The sequence below is a fragment of the Camponotus vicinus genome, unplaced genomic scaffold, assembly GCF_025532165.1.
Source record: "Camponotus vicinus isolate PSW18456_S1 unplaced genomic scaffold, iyCamVici1.0 SCAF_8, whole genome shotgun sequence".
Taxonomy (NCBI): Eukaryota; Metazoa; Arthropoda; class Insecta; order Hymenoptera; family Formicidae; genus Camponotus; species Camponotus vicinus.
In genome coordinates, this window is record NW_028141980.1 from 17515461 (window position 1) to 17537636 (window position 22176).

Below are 22176 nucleotides of genomic sequence, written 5' to 3' on the forward strand. Positions count from 1 at the left end.
GGGAAATTAAAATTCGAATTCATCGTAATCCTCTTTACGACTTCCGACAATAAAATAAAACGTCACCTTGTATAATAAACACTTGTCATAAAATTATTATCATTAATTATTTGATAAGAAATGACTAAAAAAGTATTTTAATACATTAATTTATTAATTCGTGGACGTTTATTTCTTTTTGCACACACACACAAAAATTTATACATAGATTATATAAAATAAAATTATTTATAAATTAAAATTCTACTTCTCAAAAAGAGAGAGAGAGAAAGAGGGAAAAATCGTATATAAAATAACATTTTTATTTAGCTACTATTAATTTAAATTACAGTATATGCCCTACGAGTATAATTCAATTTAACTCTTGTCAATTAATTTAAACTCCTGTTAACGCAATGTCAATAAAACGTCATATTTCATGATGATCGGCGCGGATGTATTTTTAACCGCTGATGTAATAGCACTGGAGACTTTGCTGTCAGTCGCGAGAGTCATCGATCATCGATCGGCTCTTATATGGCAACTTCTGATCGAGTGGATTTAAAAGACTGATAAGACCCGAGATACGTAAGTGTGCAAATCCGGCCAACAACCGATATTGGCGAATATCCTAGGTTCCGTGGCAATGGCAAAAAATTTGCCGTTAATCTTCTCCCGTGATCTCACAACCCTCGTCATTTCTTACAATCACTCCGATGATTTATTCCGACTCATTCGTCATTGAATTGTCACGAGAAACGCTTTCGAAAAAAAAATTAGCATTAATATAATGTAACGTACGGAATAGAAATATTACGAAGAGATCATTTCTCGCCGCTCTCTTCCATGGATATCGGTTAAACCATCGTCTGACGTCGAGAAACTGGAGAATCTTAGAAAGCAATTTCGATGATTTGAGAAATTGAAAACTTTGTAGCGCACGCGCATACAATAGTAGCGCATTCATCCGCGTTTTTTCATTCATACCTCCACGGCACTTTTGCACGCTCGAGTCGCAGACGGTTATTCCTCGCGTCTTATGCGAGCGTCGTATCGAGGTCTCGAGAAAGTTTCCCTTGTCTATCGATTGCCGTAAATGCAATATCGGAATGATGCAAGCGCGATCGGGATGCGAGTGCGTTTCAAGATGTCAGCCGCGAGGCAAGACGAGAGTGCGCTTCGATGTCATGTTAGTAGAGAAACGTCGCGCCGCGAAATTTCCATCCGAGACGAGGACGACGAGGATGACGTTAGACGAGAAGAGACGACGACGAGGAACGTCGTTTCATGCCACCCGGTTTTTAATAACTTTCACCCGCGCGCCGTGGCCGGAGCCAGCCGGGTCTTATCTTTACCAAGGCCCGTAAGATGCGAAATGTAACGGGGACGTGTCCACCCGAGGTGAAATTGAAATGGCGCGCCTCGAAGAATGCGTATCATATTTACGCGCTTTCGACTTGAAGCGCCGGCGCGTTATTTATCGGGGGCATATCGTCGGTATCCGGTACCCGGAACCACGCGTGCAACGGCGTCGTCTCGCCGGCATTTTTACGAGCACCGGCTATCCGGATGCCCCGGGACATTTCGCTTGGCCGTGCGCGCGAACCTCCGGGCGAGAGAGGTGATTTTCTGCGGGACCCCGTGGGGCGCTCCAGTGTACGTATCGCGCGCATTTAATCCTTGGGGTACCTGTCTACCACATGTCGCGCGTCAATTCGCAGTGTTCCGCGATGTTGAGTAACGATATGAATATCGAACGTAAGGGACGCATAGATTTCCGCGGATGGGAAATCCCTCTCTCAACAGCTCGTGGAATCGTCCAGGTATTATCGACGAGATGTATCACTGGTCGCGATCCCGTAATCGTGTCTTTCTATCGGAGGAATCGACCGCGTTACGTCAGCAATGAATCACATATTTTACGACGACGTTTTATTTCGCGCCACCTTGATCCTGGAAAATACGGGCCGGCCTCTCCCGCCCAGGTTGTTCCCAAAATCCGGCTCGCTTTCCACTTTTGTCTCGCTACCGCTTTGCATAAAAGAGGTAAGAGGGTCGCTAAAAGCGCACAGGTCGAATAACGCAATAACGCGGAATCAATGATATACGGAAAGTATGCCGAGACTGATGGAAATATTGGGGGAAAAAATTATAATTGCGTATTTCTTCAATTAGAATATTCTCGGCTGTTGTTGCTTCTTCGCGAATGAAAACTTTGCGTATTAAACATCCTGTCAGCCGCGCATTCGGCGACTAATTTCGAGCCGGTCTTTTTCCAACGACGGACGAATATCCGACGAGAGAGACGAGAAAAAAAAAGACGGGCTTCTTGGACGCGGCGCGACGCCACGTTGCGCATGATTTGCATACGTCATTCGGAGCGAGGGAGCCTCTAGAGAGCCGAGAGCTGACGTAGGAAATTCGTCACGGCGAATTGCTCGCGGCTGGACGTTATATCCGCCGTTAAGATCACCGCGAAGTCCGGTTCTCTCTCGGGCTGCCACGCTGCTCGCTCCTATCGTTGGCTGTTATGACAAGTGGGCTATTAATTTCGCTCTCGACTTAGCTTGAGCCTCGCGAGATCCGCGCTGCTCTCTTATGTTAGATGCACTTCACGAGAGACCTCTTTCCTGCCTCTCCCTCGTTGTCCCTCCCCCCCCTCGTCCCTCCTCCTCCTTCGTCGGGGAAAAGACCGTCGCTCGATTTCTGAGTGACGACTATATTTAAATCGCGTTTAAGTAGAAATTGCGCTTGGCGTGCACAACGTTTTTAAATACGATAATTATATTTTTTATATTTTATATTTTAATATTTTTTAATATTTTATAATATTTAATATTTAATATTTTATATTTATATTTTATATTTTTTATATTTTATATTTTAATATTTTTCATAAATTATTTCTAGCTAAAGGAAAAATAATCATCTTTAAAATTTTTGCTGAAATCTACGTAACGTGTATTATTTTCCTATTCGAAGAAATAAAACAGAAATGAAAATAAAAAGAAAATAAGAAATGGAAATAAGCAATAAAAATAAGAAAAGAAAATAAGAAATAAAAATAAGAAATGAAAATAAGAAATGGAAATAAGCAATAAAAATAAGAAATGAAATATTCTATTTACTTTTATCCCCTTCGTTTGGCTATAATCGAGGCGTTTAAAAGTGGAAAGATGTATCGACGTTCCGCATCGGTTGACTGATTCCCGACGCTCTCTCGGCGCGAGATCTAATTTACATTTCAATCCACGAAAATCAGAAGCGCGAGCGAAAACGCTCGCGGCGATCGGCGGCGACGTAAGATCGATCGCTCGCGCGAACAACGTAATTTGTAACGCCGCGTATCCGGACGGCGCGTGTCGTTTTCCAAGCGATAATAAAGCACCGAAAGTCGGCCGTCAACCTATCGTTGCGCAGCAATCGGCCGATTCTTTCGAGCCGAGTTGCACTTTCGCTCGCGTGGGAAAAATATCGCAGCTTACGTAGATCCGCGAGTGACGGCTCGGAGATGATTGGACACGTCGGAAGAATTTCAGTTTCGCACCTCGATTTCAACTCGTTCGTAGCTTGACGCGTTCATTACGATACCGTACGATGCTGAAATGTTCGATATTATCGCCCCCCTTTGATATGTGGATATATCTCTAAAGTTATTATATTACATTGATGGACATTCAATTACATCTCTCGCAAATTTTCATTGAATTAAGTCACTGCTGAAACATTTCGAATATTATTCACTTATATAATTTTGAAACTACTCTTCATAGGTCTTGAACGATCCATCATTTCGATATCTTACGTATTGACAGATATCGAAAATAAAAATCTATTTCTACGTAATAAATAATTCTTGTTTAAATAAATTATAATAATTTAATATTAATGCGTTATATTTATTTATAAATATTATTAATATCCTTTTACTTTCTCTCTTTAAAATTTATTAAGATATTCAAAACTGTTCAAGATCAAAAATCTTCAAGATTAATCATAATTTCAAGATATGATAAATTTGAATAATATTCGAACTGAAGGAGACTCGAGTTTCTCGTAATATATTTCAACTAATTCAAAGCATCTTATTTCCATCACTAGTTGCTACACTCGATATTCTTAACGCGCCGCACTTTCATTAAACGAAGACTGACTGATGTGGTTGAAGAAAATCTACAACACAGCGCACAGTAGTAGGACACGTGCGTGTACGCAGGATAATAATTTATTTGCGCGAATAATTCACAGTTCGCGCACGGTAATTTATTCGCGCCTCTCGAATACAATCGTCGTCCGTGAAATATACTCATTATCCGCGCTTTGTCATAATTACCGGCGGAAACCATCTGTCGCGGATCGGATAAGGAGCTCGCGCGAATGCTGATTTACGCGATTCCGGCTGGGAAAAATCGAAAACGCGCGAGACCGACGCCGCCAAGTGTCGGGGAAGCGGAGGAGGAGGAGCGGCGATTTATTTATCGCTTTTCCGCCGATGCGATATCCTCGTTTGTCACCCGGGGCCCGGGTTCCGCGAGCAGGTGCAAGCAGGAAATGGCGCCGGTGCGATCGTTTCCTCTGCTCTTGGGTGTCGCGTTCACGCCATAGATGCAAGGTCAACGCCGATGTATACCGGCACCGGGAGCAGCTCGGGGAGAGGAGGTCGTCGTGCTCGATCCTGATTAATGGCTTTCGAGATCGCGTTTGCGCTCGCGTCCAGGCCGTCCAGGTGCATTGACACCGCGCGCTAAACGAGAGCCGAAATAAACATCGTTGAAATTCAGGTTTCGTACAGAATCGCGAGTCATTCCGAACACATTGACATCAAACGCGGCGAATGCGCATCGAGACATTATTTGATTGAAAACTCTCGAGACAAATTCAATTTGCAAAATTTCATAAATGCAAAGTTTATGCATTCCTAATTAATTTCAATTATATTATTAATTATTCAATCTTAGTTACTTTTTAAACCAAGATTAGTTTCTAAAAAATCTTGATTTAATTTAGACTTTATCGTGATAGTAAATACATAAATATAAATCCTTGCAAGTCTATAAATTAATTAATAGAATTAATTTTACTTTGCATATTTCAAGCAAAAAATATTACAGTTCTAAAAAAATTGCATATATCTTTAGTCAAGTAGTTTGTTATCGTTTTGAGGGGGTTGATGGTTGAATTTATTCGAAAATTAAATCCAACAAAAAGACAAGGTGTCTAGCAATCGATAAAAATAGACTAAAAAAGTTGTGCATATACAAGCCACGAGATTACAAACGTTAATGCGAATATAGCATTCTGACCGAGGACGACGAGGAGTAGCTTAAGAGAGGTCGTCACTCGATCCTGATTAATGGCCCTCGGTATCGCGCGGGGCTGTAAACAGTATTAATCAGGATCGAGTTTACGGTGCGCGGACGCGTCACGAATCGCATTAATCAGGATCCCGAGTCTGCACGAAATGCTCGTGTCCACGTTACGTTACGTATGCATTGATTTACTCCGAGTTTTCCGAATATCCCGCCAACGTTCTTCTTCTTACAAGCCCCCTTAATCCGATATATTCAATTTTTACCTCGTCTCTCGCGACTAATAAAATATCGGATCCTTTCCCTGAACAAATTTAATAATATCTCTCGATTAAAAAAGTTATCGATCGTTCGATAAGAGCCATTATTATAAATAAGAAAGAAAGTGGTGTCTCGAAATGATATAAAGTTTGATGGCTCAATGGATTATATGTCCGTGAAAATTTATTAAAAAACTAACGTATGCATTTATCATAAAACACACATCGGTATTTGTTATCGTAGGTCGGAAATCATACAGTTACATTTAAGTGTTAAATGCGAGATACGATCTTGATCTTTCCATATTGCTTCATCGCACGATATGTCATGATACTTTGCATACGTCATTATATGGCAACCGGAATTGGCGGGACATATTTGTATCTATTCCAACATCAATTTTACAGCTGTCCAACCGAAAGGACGAGCCTCTTGGAGAGCTATCGGCCTTGTTGTCGTTTTACACGTCCGTGACGAATGGATTTAGCAACGGGCGTGCCAGGGAATCCAACATTGTATGTAGTTCTACGGCTTACTGTCGAGATCAGTTTAGCGGCTGTCAAAGGGACTCGAAAATTCACTCGAGTTGCCTTGATCGCAGAACCGGTCGACAATTATGTTATAAATCGTAATTAGACTTATTGAGAATTTAAAAAATGTTTTATGAATCGATATGTCAAGTATGATCGATTTTTTATTTTTTTGGTGCGGATTTTATACACAGTAAAAAATAAAATGTTAATTATAACATTTTTCACATGTCTCAGAAAGTCCACTCTAAATTTTAAGTTAAAATAATTCGTTCGTCATATGTTACATATTGACAAACTAAAAATGTTAAATAATTGTGACACAATACTTTACGTTTATTTTTGTTACTTTGTGACTTTAAGTGTAATGTAAAAGTAACATACAAATTAATTAAAAATTATATGAAAAAATAGTTACAATAACTCGTAAGAATTGTTGTAGGACATTAACATATAGTAGTAATTATTTTAACTTAAATTATTTGTAATAGAAACATTTGATTTTAGTAAATTTGATTACTTTTGGATGTTAAAGTTCAAGATTATTTGAAGATTTATTTTAATTTTTCTTAGACTTTAACTTTTCTTAAACTGACTTTGAAACATGTTGATTGTTTAAAATGATGAAATTATGTTAAAAATACTCAAAATAATATTCCATTTCTAAGAGACATATACAAAGTGTTGAGTTATGAAGTTGACATAAATGTAACACATGAAAACGTTATAAAAATAATAACATATAAATTGTTTGTTAATTTTACATTAAAGTACTAATCAAAACACAAGAATAATAACACAAGAAAATTTTAACATATGGACCCGCAATTTTTTACTGAAGTGTATTGAGATGAATTCGACACTTAAATACACTGGCATAAAATTCTTTTATTCTGAATAAAACTCGCAATTAAAGGAAAAAGGAAATATTTTATAATTTGTTTTCGATTCTAAAAAAATAACTGTGGCTATAAATATTTGTCTCATTTATGTTTCAGGACCCACAGCAGGATCCACGAGCAGTCATGGAGAACCTGTTCCTGACCGGTGAGTAAAACGTCGATTCTCAATCCTATGGCGAAAAGAACTGTTTAAGTAGAAATGGCGAGAACTGTTCGGTCGGAACAGTTACAACGTTTCCTTGACATCCAGCCATTGTATGAGTGCGAGTCGCGTCGCTCGCCTCGAACGATCGAAAAATCGCGCAGCGGGATACCTCTTTCGATAATCCTCCGGCGTGAGCTCTCGATCGGCACACTTTCAAAGGAGAGTTTTTCACTTCCGCCATTAAACAGACGCCAACAAAGTCGGAAACAATGGCTCCCAATGGATTGCCGATTATTGTACCGTACGTACCTCCCCCTGGAACGATCGATCGATCGATCGATCGATCGGCTTTCACTGATACTTTAGATTCCCCTGCATTTTATACGCCATATTATTACGGGAGCACCGTAGCTTTTCCCGCTTACGGCCGCGGCAGCGAGTTCGGGCTGCGGTGTGTTTAGCTCGTTTAGGTACTATCTCATTACCATATCACTTATGTTGTCTCGTAACTCACCGCGGTCATTTCTTTATTATTATGTCCCGGCACAACGTCGTTTCCTCGCAGCCTCTCTTCCTGCATCCTAGGATACTCTTATCGCTCTTAGCGCTTCGTAACTCGAATATTATCGCGATTCCCATTCATCGCGGAAAGATATACTTGTGCATCAAATTTCCGTGTCTCTTACAAAGACATTAGTACGATGCGTTTCCTTAAGAAAGACTATAATTCTCGCGTCGCCTCTTTTTTTTGGATCTTAAAGTACGTATCATTTATATTTAAATATGGATTTTATTAGAGGCGCAGCTTCGCGTCTCGTAAAATCTCGAAGGTGAGAGCGCGAGAATACGAGTACGAAATTGAATTTATAGCAATCGGATTACGCACTTGGATACTTTTATCCTTTCGCGCGTATAGAAAATTTACGCCCGGTATATCCTCGAGTACAAGAGCAGGATCCGCAGAATCCGTCGCCGGCATGGGGAGGAGGGATTCCTGTTGCATTAAAAAATGCGAGGCGCAAACGAGATCTAAGACCCGCGTACATCGTCCTCTTCGGCGACTCTTTGAGGGTGGCAGTTTAATTTGCGCGAACGGCTGTAAAAGCCAGGCCGAACCAGGCGGCGTCGGCCGCTTCTCCGAAACCCCGGTGTCCGGATATACGTCGACGGATATATATTCTCGGCAGCGGGGCTCGTCTAACCGCCGTAGATCAGAGCGACGGCGACGGTGGTTAATCGGCGGCTCAAAAGTGGCACTTCCATTTCGGTCCGCGAGCTGTAAAACTCGCGCGGCAAGGGTTGATGCGATGCCCGACCGGGGCAACCCGGTCGTGACTTCTCGCCGAGAGGGAGGGGGGAGAGGGGGAGGGGAGGAGGGAACTGGTTTTAATAACTCAGTGACCTTCGCCTGCGGTTTTCGAATCGCATTCGTTCGCTCATCGCGAAAGTAAAAAAAAAAGACGAGGCGGAGAACGCGATATCCAACTAATGAGACCGATGTACACGCATCATTGTACTTGGGATACGAGATTTCATATTTTTTTATAGCAATGTGATACGTCGATTTCGTTTGATTAAATCCGTAATAATCGACATCGTTTCTCAAAAGCTTTCTCTTACAAATGCTATTAAAGATTGGAACTTTTTGCTTGCATTTTTTTACCGATTGCAATTATTTTATTCGCGTACGGGTCTTTTCGTTTGATGCTATCGATGCTGTCATTTTAGACATATATATTTTATATGGTTTTTTAAGATCTTCTCAGAAAAGGAATTTAATTTAGACTATATACAGGGTGTTCTAAAAAGATATGTCAAAAATTTAAGGAGATATTCCTGAAGGATGAAAAAATGTTATATGGACATAGGTGCGGAAATGCTTATTTCAGGAGTTATGTTGAAAATACTGTTAGCTGTATTACTTACACAAGGAAAAATTTAGGATTAATTATTGTAGATGACAATCGTTTAATTAGGCTTATTTACATTTGGTTTTAATGTGACCTTGAGTATGTTATAATAAATGTTGAAAAGGTTCACCATTTTCCTGAATACAAGCAGTGACACGTCGACGCATCGATTCACGGACACGTTCAAAAATACTTGGCGTACAGCGGATTGTCTCGCAACCTGCAGTGATACGGTCACGAAGATCTTGAATATCACGCACTGGTGGCATTTTTGAACGTGTCCGTGAATCGATGCGTCGACGTGTCACTGCTTGTATTCAGGAAAATGGTAAACATTTTCAACATTTTATTGTAACATACTCAAGGTCACATTAAAACCAAATGTAAATAAACCTAATTAAACGATTGTCGTCTACAATAATTAATCCTAAATTTTTCCTTGTGTAAGTAATACAGCTAACAGTATTTTCAACATAACTCCTGAAATAAGCATTTCCGCACCTATGTCCATATAACATTTTTTCATCCTTCAGGTGTGAGGAATATCTCCTTAAATTTTTGACATACCTTTTTAGAACACCCTGTATATAATATTTTATCAATTTGCAATTCAATAGTGAAAGCTTATAAGACATATTTTGTACGATACCAAGATTAAATTTTCCTGATTAGTATTCAACGGCGATGATATATGTAACTATTCACCCAACTATAAATTCAACGCGAGATAAAACACGAGAATGAGAGGAATAAGTCACCGAGCAATAATTTTTCATGGCGTACCGGAAAAGTAATAAATATGGATATGGACTAGCGGCTATGAATTCCGCGAGAATGGCGACTACCGGCGACTGCGAAAAATGCGGAAAGACGTTAGGCGATCGTTGTCCGAGCCCTGATAACAATGGAACCATTGTACGCTAATGTCGCGGGCGCGCGGACGTAATTACGCCCGCGATATCGCGATCGGACGTGGGTGAAAATCGTGTCATTAGTCGGTGGTCGGGATTAGCCGTTAGTTACGGTCCGTTAATTACGCTCGAGCGGTCACTCCTTAGATTTTCCCTCCTGATCCTCCTCACGACCGGAAATCTAATGTCGACCATTCGTGTGTATATTTGATGTATTTCGACGAATAATCAATAAAAATCCGCACAGGAGACTCGCGAAAGATGCTTTGAACTTGATTCATTTTCTCGACGTCAAAGATGATCGTAGAATCGTTATAAAGCTCGAAAATTCCTCTTGGTCTCTTGGGATATTTTATTACGAACCAGAACGGTTTCTCTCGCGCGTCGAGATCGAAGGTTAAGCAAACTGCTCGTTCGCGGGATGCAGTTTTTAGACATCATCGCATTCCCCTCGTGGAAGTAACCCGACCGGGTTACATGCCATCACGCGCCGATGCTCCGCCGCGTTAGCGTAGTTATTATTGTTATTAGACCGCCAACACCGCGGTATCGTATTCGGCGCGGGAGACGGAAGGAACGGGGGGGGGGGGAGGCGAAAAAAGGGGAGACACAGTGGAAGAAGCGCATACAAAGATCCGTCCGATTGCGCTCGCTCGATCTGCATGCGAAGAAAAACGGGGGCGGTCGGGCAATTTGCGACGAATGTAGGCCACAAACGTGCGCACCGTGTCGAGATTAGGATAATAAATATGGCCGAGGTGAAATCATCCACCGCGTGTCTCTACGGCTGACCTTACCACGGGCCGTTTCCATATCGCGAAAAGGAAGAGGAGGAGGACGAGGACGAGGGGGGAGGGAGAGCGGCGGCACTTTACACGGACTCCTCTCATCATAGGCACCCTCGCCGCGCGTTTTACGTATAACCTACATTTTACCTACTCGTCTTTCGACGAGAAAGTCGACAGGCGAGCGTCTCTCCTCCGCTACGAATACCCGGAATATTTTTATATATTATATAACTCTATTAACATCTCGATTTTTTTTACATGTACACATTTTCTAAACTTGATTGATTTTTGTTCCTTTAGCGCGAAAGCTTTTTTTATCACGAAACAAGATTCATTTCATCAATTTCGGTTACTTTGTACATTAATTTAAAGCTGAGACTTGAATTTAAAATTTATCGCAATCGCATAGAGCTTGAAGGTTATTTTTATCCCAGTTATCTCGATTGCTCGAGTCATAATGATCCTTGTGACGCTCCGTTGGCGTCTCGGGTCTGTCCTTCGTTCCTCTCGCGAAAAATAAAGGAGAAAGAAAGAGGAGACGGAGCGCGCTTATCCCGATAAAGAAAAATGCAAGAGGATAAATCACGCGTGCGCCTCCCGCGTTAATCTGAAAAAGAAAAAGTCCCCGGGCAAAACCGGCGAGAGGCGGAGTGCAAGAGCCGGACCGAAAGGGACAAGCCGTCGTTGCACCGACGTGTCATTGTTTATTGCTGCGAATCGCGCGAGATAGTATCAATTGAATGGTCCGGAACGAGATTGATGCGGTCCCAGCGGGCAACGCGCCGGAACATCATCGAAGAGTTGTTTTCTATCGTTCTCTCTCTTTCTCTCTTTTTCCCCCTTTCATCGTCCTCGCTCCTTGTCGCCCGCGGCGTTAATTGTTTTCCTAATTCGGACACACCGGATTGATATTATGTACACCTCCAATTACGGTGATACATCGGCAACACGCGACGCGCGACACCTCCGCAAATTCGTCGACTTTATTAACGTCCCTGTCATTTTTATTAGTTTATTTTGCGTGTAAATTTGTAGAGCCGTTCCCGTCGAGGGCCTCGTCGGAATTCTCGACCCCTGTGGAGATAATGTTGTCCAGAATTATTGCAATTACACGCGTCTGATTTTTTTTCCCCAAGAGCCATCCGATAAAAATAATTGTGATTTACGAATAATTGAAGATAGTTTTCGAGAAAAACGAGACACACACGATATATATATGTTGGTAATCTCAATTTAAACTCTTGAAAAATTAGAAATGATGGCTAACAAGTTTAACTGTGCTCCCCGCTCATTGAAATCACCTTAATCGATCAAACTTTTTCGTCGCGGCGTTTAATTAGAGGCATCGATTGAAAAGCTGCCTCGATCGTTGTCTTTAATTACTTTTAAACGCCACTCTCGTGCGCTCGCGACTATCGCGATTTAAGTGCGGAAGATCCGAGGTGGAAGATAAGTTTTATTATCGATCGCCAACTCTCAAGGAAGATTCGGTGCGCGTGCGAGAAGGAATTTTTGCGACGTGATTGACCTGTAAAAAGCGCCGTCGACTAAAAACGACAGACAGACAGTCCGGAGAATGGCTCTATTGTTTCTTTACGGGAATGTTCGCGTGATCGATCAATCGACGAACGCAATGATGCGGTACTTTTTCCTCATCATCGCTCCGTCGACCTTTGAACTTAATCGGGATTCCAAAGCCGGTATACACGAATCGGAGCAACATCAAATTAGTATTAGCCAATCTTGTCGAAAAGAAAGGCAATCTAGCGGGATGTAGACTCGCTCCGGTTTCTCTTGTAATACCCAACAATGTAATATTGTAATGTCAGAATAATACCTGTTGCTAGAAGATGCAAGCCTCAGATGCGAGAAGAAGGAAAGACACGCATTTTAAAATACGAGGAAAAATTTTCCATCGGACTTAAATAACATTCCACGATATAAAACAATTTATATTCAAGGATATAAAATCAGAAATCTCTAAATATTCTAAATTCTCTAAAATTTTAAATTCGAAATTAAATTTAATTCTTGCTCTAAATCTCTGGTGAATCTAGCAAGCGGACGTTTTGCAAAGCAGGTGCCACGAGCGACGCGGAAAAGCGAGCTCGGAAAAAGGAAACGCGGGTGAAAGTGGTGCGATGCGCTTCGACTATACCGAAAGATTAACCGTGTAAGATGACTGGCTAATCGAGGAACCGGAGGCTTCGTATTACCTCACGAACGTCTAATGGGACACGCCTTTGCTCGGTGCAACAGCTACCATTAGCGCGCAATCTTTCTAACAGCGGATCGTTACAAAAATTATTATCATCGTGTATCCGCGAGATCCTGATCTTGCAGCTCTTTCTTTTCTTATATTCAATTGTATCATTAAAATAGACATTACTCTCTTTTTAATGGAATCGAATTGATTTGAAGTGTTTATTACGTTTGAAATAAATTTCTTTTGAGAAATTAAAAGAACCTACAAACAACATCTAATATGTATTATAGCAACACAAATAGTGTTATATAACAAAATAGGAAGTAGATGTGTGACGTTTACAAAGTAATAATGATTGATTATATATGATTGATTATATATATCTATATGAATTCGAAAGGAAATAATTGTGAACGATACGCTTCGAAAGCGAAAAAGATTTGATGGATAAATAATATTTAGTGACATTTATAGAAAAAAATATTCAATAATTATATAAATATACGCGAACAAGGCTTTCTGAGAGCGATAAGTGAAACCTGTTCGAAAAAATACGATGAATATTAATATATATTATACTTTTTAATATAATATAATATAATATATGTAAAAATGTGACAAGAAATACTCTCTTCTGTCCAGGCAGTTCTTGACCAGTTTAGGTATCTTTACGGTATAAGACGTGTGCAGAATATTGGTCATAATAAGATACAAGAAATTTTTCACGAAACGATAAACGCGTGGGATAAACACGATCAGGGCGAACCATAGACACAGCTGTCTGACCAGCGATCGCTCGCGAGCGTAACTACTTCTCCGCGAGAGCGGCTCAATTTTTCTCCTCGCTCGTACATTTTCGTACGCCTTTTCACCTTCGGCCCTATCGCATCCGCTTCCGCCTACGTCCTGCCGGTCGGAGCGTTTACCGCACGCATGCACGCGTGTAAAGCGAGCGGCATGGCGCCGGGGGGCGCCTTTTCACGGACTGACGCAGCCAGGCACGCGTGCAAAGCGAGCAATAAGGTAATGGGGCGTAACCGAAGCGGCTTTGCCTCGCGGTGAAAGTTAGCGCCGTGACGTTAATTGAGGAGCGCCTTATAGCGCTAAGGAATTAGGAATTATCCGGTGAGACCCGCGCCGCGGCGCCTGCTGCGTCACAGGCGCCGCCGCCGCCTCGGATCGCTCTAAACGCCTCAAATCGCGATTTATCTATCGCTAGATCACCTTGATGATAGCCACCTAAAGAGCCGGTTACCCAACACGCTGGATTTTTCAACATTTGGGAGACGCGATGACATTTATGTTTTTCACGCCATGACTTGGATCTTTCCAGCCTTGGCTTTTCCGATTGAAAAGTACGCTGAAATTTCTATCGAGTTAATTATGCGTCAATTATATAATCATATTTCGAAATGCTTTAATTCTTTAATTCTCCGGAGAGAGAGAAAAAGTGGGAGACTACTCTCTAAAAGTGGATCAGTGTATTATCACTGATTACAGCACTGTAAATCAGTGATATTTTATTGAAATAATTAGTTAATAATATTGACTGTTTCAATCAGTAATATTAAACTACAATTCATCTTTCTATCTATTTCATATAAAATTAAAAATTTTATTTATATTTACTAAATATTTTATTTATATTTATTATATTAAAAATATAAATAAAATATTTAGTAAATATAAATAAAATTTTTAATTTTATATGAAATAGATAGAAAGATGAATTGTAGTTTAATATTACTGATTGAAACGATCAATATTATTCCAATAAAATATCACTGATTTACATATGTTATTTACATATGATATATATATATATATATATATATATATATATATATATATATGTATATATATATATATATATTACATGCATATTGAACTTGTTATTTTAAACAGATAACGAACGAATAATTTTCATTAAGTCGCCAGACATTTATTTGTCCGACTTATAAAATCGATTTAATATCCGAAGCCTATCTATTGAGATTGTATCAGAAATTAAATCGAAGTAATATTTCTAATTTTATCTGTCGCTCTTTGCAAACTTTATATAATTCTTATGAGTAAAACTTAAATACGAGAGAGATAGCGATCATAATGATAAATGAGCGAATTAGCGATTACTGGTTTTACAGTAAATTTTACTTTAACTGACCATAATCAGTGAGATATAAGATAAAATATCAAAAAAAGCGTTTCCACTGAAAATCAGTAAAATGCTCACTGATTCTCAGTGAAATCTTATTTTACTATTTAAATTGGTGATATTTTCACTGATTCACTTTTAGAGAGTAATTTTATATTTTTTTTATATTTTTAGAATAATATTAATTTTTAAATAATATTTTCTAAATAATTATCTAATATAATAATTCATCTGTGGAGGGAAAAGAGATAACTTTTTTCTTGGTTCCTTGCAAAAGGGAGAAACTTTTAAGCATTGTGGAAAATTATAAATATATAGAGATTAATGAGAAGCAAAGTCGTCGAGGTGTCGCGTACACATATATCACGATTTGTCTTAAAGCAACTGACAATTCGACCCAACCGTAATTTCACACTTTCACGGTAATGACGAACCGGAAGAGAGGATTAACGTTTATCCCGAATTCCGCGGTTGGAATTTCATCGGTAAACGAAAGTCGATATTATGTCGCCACCGACATTCTGGGTCAGGGAAGCAGCTGATGCGCTTGTTAGACTAATGGTGTGACAATTGCGTCACCGGGAACGGTGCGAACGTGTCGACGCATTTGAATGTGGTCGTCGCGGTAATCGAAGATTTCTAAAATCGAAAATTCTCAAACGAGAGACTTGTAAATGGATGTGTAAATGTATGTAGATCGCGATGAGCCGTTCAAGTCACATATTGCCTCTCTTTTTCACGTCCCACACGTCTAGTCTGACTCTAAAGAATCTATATCTAATGATATCTCTTAGATATCGATACTTTCTAACGGTTCTTTATGGCATCGAATATCTGCTCACTTAAAGGAACCGATATCTTTTTACTTTCAACCATCACCCTTACGACATCCGGAGAGATACCCGAAGATAGAATTATACTAAATTCCAGTGTAGCGTACGCGGCAATTTCGTCGGGAAATCCGCGCGCGTTTTTCAGCGATTCCCATTAGGATATATCGGATGGTGATTGCGAGATGAGCGTAATCGAGCATCTTATTTTGAATGTGGATTCCTCCGGGAAGAAAGGTCACGTAGCGCGAGTATCGCAACGTTGCGGATTCATTAATAATTGCATCGGCGAGCCGTTACTTCATACAAGAGGGACGCGCACAGACGGGATGAAGAGGGAGAAGGAGAGAAGATACACGGTACACCCTCGTTACGGGAGGGCACTCGAGACTTTCACATTCTGCCAACGGCGCGCACGATATCCATAAATCCTTATTAGCGATTAGGCCATCCGAAATGTAATATCGATTCACCGTGCGCCACCGGATTGTATCATTAGCTGATGATAGATGACGCGTTATGCAATTAACAATTACCGGCACACGTTGAATGCCGGAACGCGCGGCATGATAGGGCTGACCTGCAGCCGCTCGCTATTGAAATAGCGAGTGCCTTGGCATTTCGATGAAAAGCGATGATGCGATTTTAATCGCTTGAACGAACAATATTACGACGATTATCACAATGTATTATACGTACGTACTCTCTAAAAGTGAATCAGTGTATTATCACTGAAAAACAGTAAATAGTCACTGATTACAGCAATTATAAGTACAGCATTGTAAATCAGTGATATTTTATTGAAAGAATCAGTTAATAATTTTGACTGTTTAAATCAGTAATATTTCTCAATATTAGTAATATTTCTTTCGTTATTGTCAGTAATATTAAATTACAATTCATCTCTCTATCTATATTTTATATAAAATTAAAAATTTTATTTATATTTACTAAATATTTATTATATTAAAAATTTTATTTTATTTATATTACATGCATATTGAACTTGTTATTTTAAATAGATAACGAACGAATAACTTTCATTAAGTCGCTAGACATTTATTTGTCCGACTCATAAGATCGATTTAATATCTGAAGCCTCTCTATTGAGATTGTATCAGAAATTAAATCGAAGTAATATTTCTAATTTTATCTGTTGCTCTTTGTAAACTTCATATAATTCTTATGACTAAAACTAAATACGAGAGAGATAGCGATCGTAGCAGTAAACGAACGAACTAGCGATTACTGATTTTACAGTGAAATTTACTGGTTTTACAGTGAATTTTATTTTAACTGATCATAATCAGTGAGATATAAGATAAAATAACAAAAAAATAAGCGTTCCCACTGAAGATCAGTAAAATACTCCCTGATTCTCAGTGAAATCTTATTTTATTGTTTAAATTAGTGATATTTTCACTGATTCACTTTTAGAGAGTACTCTCTAAAAGTGAATCAGTGAAAATATCACTAATGTAAACAATAAAATAAGATTTCACTGAGAATCAGGGAGTATTTTACTGATCTTCAGTGAAAACGCTTATTTTTTGTTATTTTATCTCATTGATTATTGTCAGTTAAAGTAAAATTCACTGTAAAACCAGTAATCGCTAGTTGGTTCTTATATTACTATGATCGCCATCTCTCTCGTATTTAAGTTTTAGTCATAAGAATTATATAAAGTTTGCAGAGAGCGACAGATAAAATTAGAAATATATTACTTCGATTTAATTCTGATACAATCTCAATAGAGAGGTTTCGGATATTAAATCGATTTTATAAGTCGACAAATAAATGTCTGGCGACTTAATGAAAATTATTCGTGCGTTATCTATTTAATTAAAATAACAAGTTCAATATGCATGTAATATATAAATAAAATAAAATTTTTGATATAATAAATATAAATAAAATATTTAGTAAATATAAATAAAATTTTTAACTTTATATAAAATAGATAGAGAGATGAATTGCAGTTTAATATTACTGATTGAAACAATCAAAATTATTAATTAATTCTTTCAATAAGATATCACTGATTTACAGTGCTCTACTTATAATTACTGTAATCAGCGACTATTTACTGTTTTTCAATGATAATACACTAATTCGCTTTTAGAAACATATTACTACGATTATCACAATGTATTATACGTACATAATGCACGCGCGCGCATTATTCGATATTCCGATTAGAAAGTTGACGATCATCGATCTCTCGCGGGCTTCTTAAATTTGCGTATCCCGACGACTTAATTTTTTTTTGCGCGGATTATACGCTGTGAGATGTATAAAAACTTGAAACTCGAGTAGCCGCTTTTCCCCTCGATCGATTTGGCGATCATCGATCACTTCCGCTTGATTAAATCCGCCTGGTTCCGAAAGTCTCCGGGTCTCTCCGGACCGGAAGTTGGAGAGAAGTCCGTATCTCAATGGGCACAATGTGCGAGATATAATATCCTTTTCCTTTTTCGCGTTTATGCGAACGTTATAATTTATAATCCTCCGCTCTGTACTTTCGCCGTTAAATATATAATTCCGTATCAAATGTATGTGTAATCTCCTTTTTTCTTTCTTACGACGAAATCGCGCTCTCGTTGTTTTAAATCGTAGAATGAAAATTAGACTGATGATATTGACGGTGAAAATAGCGCGTGAAACTCCCGTCGGCCTTTTCGAGAGACAATAAATATCGCGAGGTGGTGCACGCGCGACAGGAAATATAATTTAATGAACCGTAAACCGCGCGCGGCGCCGACACTTGCTCGCACTTCGAAATTGCATTTCTGGTTTCGCGCGTCATAAAATTCTTCTCGGTACGCTTCTCGTTTCTCTAATTGATCGAGATCGTAAATCTACCCTTGTCCCAATTCACGCGGGCGTGGGCGCAAATTTAATAAGATGGGAATTAAATAAATACGATCCCCCCTCTCATCAGGAGGAGGGGGGCGCGGAATAAGTGCTCGCTTTATTTCGATTTATCTCGCAGCGGCACATCGGAATTTATTATGCCGTATTTATAATTGTAATGTAAGATACACGTTATATTAATCGGTAACCTGATAAAAAGCCAGAGATTCGCTTATCTCCATTATGTCCAAATGTATTATAATAATTAATTCACACTTTTAATTTTGCGATAGTAGCTACGCGCCAGTTTTACGTTGAATATTTTTTGATTTATCACATGTGGAAATTATATTTTACTAAAGGAACATCTCAATCATAAATTATCCGGCTCTTTTGCAACGTATTAATTAAATTCCCCTAAAAGTTTCTAGGTGCCATTTTAACACACACTCTCTATCGTTTGGTGAAAGCGGAACATCCTTTAGATATCTGTGATTTTATGTAGCCGGGCTTAGCATGCGGAACGCAATAAGTCGTTACATTATTTCGACCTTATTAATCCGATAGCTTTTGTGATAAATCTCGGCTGTCCGCTTCCTGAAACGAGCCCGGTAAACTGTTAAATTATCGAATTGTAATTGAAGTTGTTGCTCTACTCCCGATTTCACTGAATATCGCTGCATTTCTCGATACCTGTCGTGCAACCAATCAACTCGGCCAATCAAATCCTTCGGCGCAAAAAGCGGCAACGATATTTCGCCTACGGCGCAACACATCATTTTTCTGTCGCTGCTCGCGTAGATCACCGTTAATCTTTATGACGCCTTATATCCCGCGTCGGGAACGAAAAAGAAGGCTATTAGGCTCGCTTGTGCTCGCTCGTTCGGAGGAGAACTGCAGCGCGTGTTACGTAAGTCGCAAACTAGAATCTTAATCACGATTAGCCGCAATTTAAGGATCATTAACGCTGGATCTACGAGCGATCGAGCCGATGACGATTCATTTTCTCCTGGCCTGGCCCGTCGAATCTCGCGGCAAATTTATCACACTTGTCGATTGGACAGTCGGTAATTTATGAATGAGATTATAACGAGATGTTTTGTATAAACAAAGGACTACCAACAATCTTGCCGAATGAGAATGGACTTTCTCCGTTAATCCACCAACCACTGTCCAACGTCACTGTCTTCATTACCGTACCTCGTAAGTCGCTATTGAGTATCAAATTGAGTGTTTAAAGAAAAAAAAGGAAGATGGAAGAAAGCGTGCTCGCAAGTAGGTTAACTAGCGAAATCTCGTAGATTCGCGCCTCTTCGGGTATTAAACGAACGCAGCACTTTTTATCATATCCTTAACGTCGCGCAAAAGTCAATTCTTTAATTAAAAAAGAATCGTAGGCAAAATTTTGCGTCTCGTAAAGACGCAATTCGTCGAGAAATTTGTCTTTTTTAAAATGACATTCGCATTGTTTATACATCATTGAAGGATAGAAGGACTGAGAGAATTTGTGAGTTTGTCAATTATAGGTTTTTTTGCCAGTAATGGAAAATCGATAATATGAATAACGACGAAAAATGTAATAACGACGTCGATATTTTACGTACATGTAACTGACATGTATCCCCGATGAATCTACTTTTTTTTTGCACATATCACAGGCATCGATCGGGGCACTTTACGCATATCGCGCACTCTCACGCATATCCGTGTGCTTAGAGTCACGAAGGAACTTATGCGTAGCGATAATTCATCCGAGACACGCAACGTTTTAATAATAAGCGTCACGATGATTAATCGGCTAAACTGCGGTTGGAGAAATTTGCGTAATAAATAAGGAGCGAATAAATAAATCCCGTGCGACAGGACGTTGCTGTTGCGAAACTGTCGGGAAATTTTTCCCAGGCTTGGCGATACCTATATAAGCGATATCGATATTGATCGCGAATTAATTGCTAATCAATATCGAGAAAAAGAAGGGAGAGACGATGAAACGGCCGCTTAACTGTATCGCGGATAAATGTCGACATTACTTGACAGACTGCTCCGCACTGTCACTGTCACTAACTGTCGTAATTCTCGATAATTATCTGCCGCCGATATGTCGTTGCTTTAATTAGAAATCATATGCGTACAATGTAATTCAGCTTCTAATCAATTAATGATTATTATTGCTTTGAAAATATTGATTGTTTCGGAGTTTTTAAATCTCCTAAAATTTTTTTTATTAGAAGAGAGAGAGATATCTTTTTAATAAAGAAGAATTTTACCACTTTATTAATGCTATTTTATGATTAAATGTGTTTTTGAGAAGAAAATATTTAAGAAGGAATAAAGGTTAAATTTTCGCAATTTCTCGCATATTAAAACGGAGCAATTTCTGAGAGCTCGGGCACACTTAATTATCATAATATGTAACATTAGGAGGGACCTTTTATCCGCGTGGCTGGCAAGGTTATACCGCCTCTTGCGAGTTCCTCGCGCTAGATATGTATGTAGAAAATACACGAGCACGAGGGGAATCCAGTTTGCCGCGAGTTTTTGCAAAACGCGCTGGTGTGCGCGTCCAGGGCAGTGATTCCCGGACAACGTGACGCAATTATGCAACGAACTGGTCACCTCCCTCCCGGTCTTCCCCACCTCCCCCCCGGTCGTCCTCCGTCTACCTCCTCGTCGCCCTCGAGCGTCCCCGATTGGTATCGCTAACCTTGAAGCCCTTGAAGAGATCACACTCGCGGCCTTGCAGCCTCCGCCGAGCCTGCCGTTCAAAGATCACGTTCGAAACGCGAGCCCACGGGTTGCTTACATTGTTGCGCCGCGAAGATAACTCGGTTCCCCTCGGCCTTAAAGAAGGTCTCTTTCCTGCAAGGGGGATTCCCTTGGATTCTCTCTTGTGAAACCTATAGGGCAATTCAAGACTGGCAAATTCTAGAATGCGTTATTGAGATTTGTCTCGAGTAACTTTTGGTTTTCTCGCGGATTCGAGTGTCTTCGCGAGAGAATCGAGGAATAATAAAGACATTAGAGCGCTCGAGATTTTTTGCCGGCATCAATGGAAATCAATAAATGTATAATATAGAAAAAAAAAAGGAAGGAAGATGGACCGCGCGACCTCGCTTCACGTAACACCTGCTGCTCGATGTCGTAACTTGTCTGACATCCTCATTGCCGAAAACAGAAGCTGCCTGTATCGGTCAGCTGCACCGGTATTTCATAACGGCTCGCGCCAAAATTGCGTCTTAAATTGCACGGTTACATCGACGCCTTATTAACGTCGAGACACGGGCGGGTGTTTCTGGGAAGTGGCACAGGAAGCATAGATTCGAGAGGATGTCCTCGGGCGTCTCGCTTCAGCAACGTGGCCAGCCTCCGCCGTCTCATCGTCATTCGCGCCATTAAT

General features: G+C 39.8%; 1 protein-coding gene across 1 annotated transcript in view; it reads left to right on the forward strand.

The window, feature by feature from the left end:
* Positions 1–7075: 7075 nt before the first annotated feature.
* The window catches only part of LOC145975765 (uncharacterized), a 78700-nt gene continuing 63599 nt past the window's right edge, over positions 7076–22176 (forward strand). Inside the window, exon 1 of the mRNA XM_083106459.1 lies at positions 7076–7126. The gene's annotated coding sequence lies outside the window, so the exon portion shown is untranslated. The remainder of the gene's footprint in view (positions 7127–22176) is intronic.